Genomic DNA, 2,786 nt, shown 5'->3' with positions numbered 1-2,786 from the left:
GTGTGTGTGTGTGTGTGTGTGGCCAGCTCAGCCCACCAGGGGGCGGGCTGGCTGGCATGTGGTGCTGGGGGATTGAACCGCCGTCCCTGTGCTTTTTTGCTAAGCTTGTTCTAAGTAGGTGCTTTAGACCACTGAGCCATCTCACCAGCCCAGCATTGATTTTAGGCACATGCAGAATGCAGGAGTTTTGAGGTTAAGAAGGCTTCCACCTCAATTTCAGAAGAAGGCCTGGGAGGCGAGGCAGGGTACCCCTGAGAGGGCAGTGTGTAAGGCTATGAGAAGTCTATTCAGTGGAAACCCCAGAAGTTTTGAAAAGCCAGGAATGTGAATCATTTAAGGGAAACTTCTAGGAGAGAGCAAAGCTGGCCTAAGAGAGAAGCCATGGGAACTACCACTAAGAGTGCCACAGGGGCAGAGCCACATGGAGCTCACAATTTGCCACAGTTTGCTTTGGATGTTCCACATGGAACTATAGGACTTAATGTTGGCCCTGCTGGATTTTGGACTTGCTTTGGTCCCAATGCTTGGTATCCTGCTGTGTGTACCTTTTGAATTTTATTTATTTATTTATTTGTGTGTGTGTGTGTGTGTGTGTGTGTGTGTGTGTGGCCAGCTCAGCCCACCAGGGGGTGCGGCTGGCTGGCATGTGGTGCTGGGGGATTGAACAACCGCGGTCCCTGTGCTTTGCTAAGCTTGTTCTAAGTAGGTGCTTTAGACCACTGAGCCATCTCACCAGCCCCACCTTTTGAAATAGTAATGTTTATCTTGTGCCATTGAATGTTGGAAGTGTTTAACTTTTCATTTATATGGGGGCTCACAGCAAAGAATTTGCCTTCTATCTTGGAGGAGACTTGGGACTTTTCAGCAATGCTGAAACTGTAGGACATTGGCAACTCTGTCTTTTGCCTAAAGGGATGTGCATGAGTCTTTGGGGGTCCAGGGGTGAAATGTTATGGCTGTGTCTAGTTGTCTCCCCAAAGCCTCATTCAGTCATGGGGTGGCCTCAGGAGTTTGTGATTGATTATTGCGGGCATGAGTGCTACACTGTGGTCCTGGGGCAGGTAATCTGCATTGCAACTGAAGGAAGGGGAAGAGGCTGGCTAGCTGCAGCGGCTGCTGCCCCTCCCTTTGCTGTTTGCTGTTTGCTGCTGCCATGGCTGGCTGTTCCGTGCCTGTGCCACTCTGCCTTGGAGCCCGCCAAGTATGGATTGAAACCTCCATTCACTGTAAGCTAAATAAACCTTTCCTTCCTTAATTTTGGGTGTTGGGTATTTTGTCCCAACAATAAGAGAATAGTAACTGAGACACCCTCCTTCTCCGCTTCCTGACTGCCACAGGTGTCCGCACAACAGGGTGAGAGAGCTGGCCCAAGAACAGCCAGTCAGCACTCAGCTCTGACAGCCTGAGCAGCTTTCCTCCTCCTCTGTGCCCCTGGAGCCAGCCAACCATGGACGGAACCCGTTGGGCACAGGAGCCAAGTAAACCTCTTTTAAATCACCCTTTCTTGGGCATCACCCCAGAAAGAATGGCTATGATGCGGGCTGGTCAAATAGCTCCGCAGATTAAAGCACCTGCAAGCACTGTATAAAAAGCTTCACATTACACAATAAAACATCATAGGAACTGGGGTCTGAAGAACCATGAAACTTAAATGAAGGTATTCTTTTTTTTTTTTTTTTTTTAAATGAAGGTATTCTTAAAATGCAGAAATAGTAGGCAGATGTATTTGGTATCAGATGAGATTAGAAAAACTTTATATATTTCAGTAAAGTTAACATTAAAGATAACAAGATGGTGATGGAGACGGTGGAGCTTCATAAACTGCAGCTTGCTGAACTAAAGCAAGAATGTCTTGCACGTGGTTCAGAGACCAAAGGAATAAAACAAGATCTCATCAACAGGCTCCAGGCATACATAGCTTGAAGAGAGTGCCGAAGAGGAGGCAAATGAAGAAGATGGACTGGGAGATGAAACAGAGGAAGAAGAACCAAAGCCCGTAGAACTGCCTGTCAAAGAAGAAGAACCTCCTGAAAAAAACAGGTTGATGTGACATCAGAGAAAAAAGTGGAAAAAATTACTTCTGAGAAGCCACAGACTGAGAGAGCGCAAAAGAGGGCTGAACGATTCAGTGTCCCTGTGAGCTCGGAAAGCAAGAAAGCTGCTCGGGCAGCCAGGTTTAGCATTTCCTCAGTTCCAACAAAAGGCCTGTCATCTGCTACCAAGCCTATGGTTAACCTGGATAAGCTAAAGGAAAGAGCACAAAGATTTGGTTTGAATGTCTCTTCAATCTCTAGAAAGCCTGAAGATGACGAGAAGCTGAAAAAGAGGAAGGAGCAATTTGGGATTGTCACAAGTTTAGCCGGAAATGGAACCACAGAGGATACAGAGGTTGAAGTGCTGGATTGTGTCATGTGAGCATCCCAAAACTCAGAGCACCCTATGGCCATCTTTGCCCTCTGCCACATAACTTGAAATCTGCTTGATGGCCTTTTTGAAAAAAAAAAAAAAGATGCTCAGGGGCAGGTCGCCGCCGACCTGAGGCAGGCTGCTTTAGTGCGGTGGAGCAGCGGGGGGAGATGGTGGCCCCTGTGCCCCAGCGGGCATGGACCGTGGAGCAGCTGCGCAGTGAGCAGCTGCCCAAGAAGGACATAATCAAGTTTCTGCAGGACCATGGTTCAGATTCGTTTCTTGCAGAGCATAAATTATTAGGAAACATTAAAAATGTAGCTAAGACAGCTAATAAGGATCATTTGGTTACAGCTTACAATCATCTTATTGAAACTAAG

The 2,786-nt window shown here is 47.2% G+C and overlaps 2 pseudogenes; both read left to right on the top strand.

The window, feature by feature from the left end:
• Positions 1 to 1,791: 1,791 nt before the first annotated feature.
• On the top strand, positions 1,792 to 2,415 carry LOC101581718 (annotated as a pseudogene).
• Positions 2,416 to 2,576: 161 nt separating this feature from the next.
• The window catches only part of LOC101581333, a 690-nt pseudogene continuing 480 nt past the window's right edge, over positions 2,577 to 2,786 (top strand).

The sequence above is a fragment of the Octodon degus genome, unplaced genomic scaffold, assembly GCF_000260255.1.
Source record: "Octodon degus isolate 3935 unplaced genomic scaffold, OctDeg1.0 scaffold00007, whole genome shotgun sequence".
Lineage (NCBI taxonomy): Eukaryota > Metazoa > Chordata > Mammalia > Rodentia > Octodontidae > Octodon > Octodon degus.
Note: the sequence above shows the minus strand (reverse complement) of the source record. Positions and strands in the feature narration are given on the sequence as shown.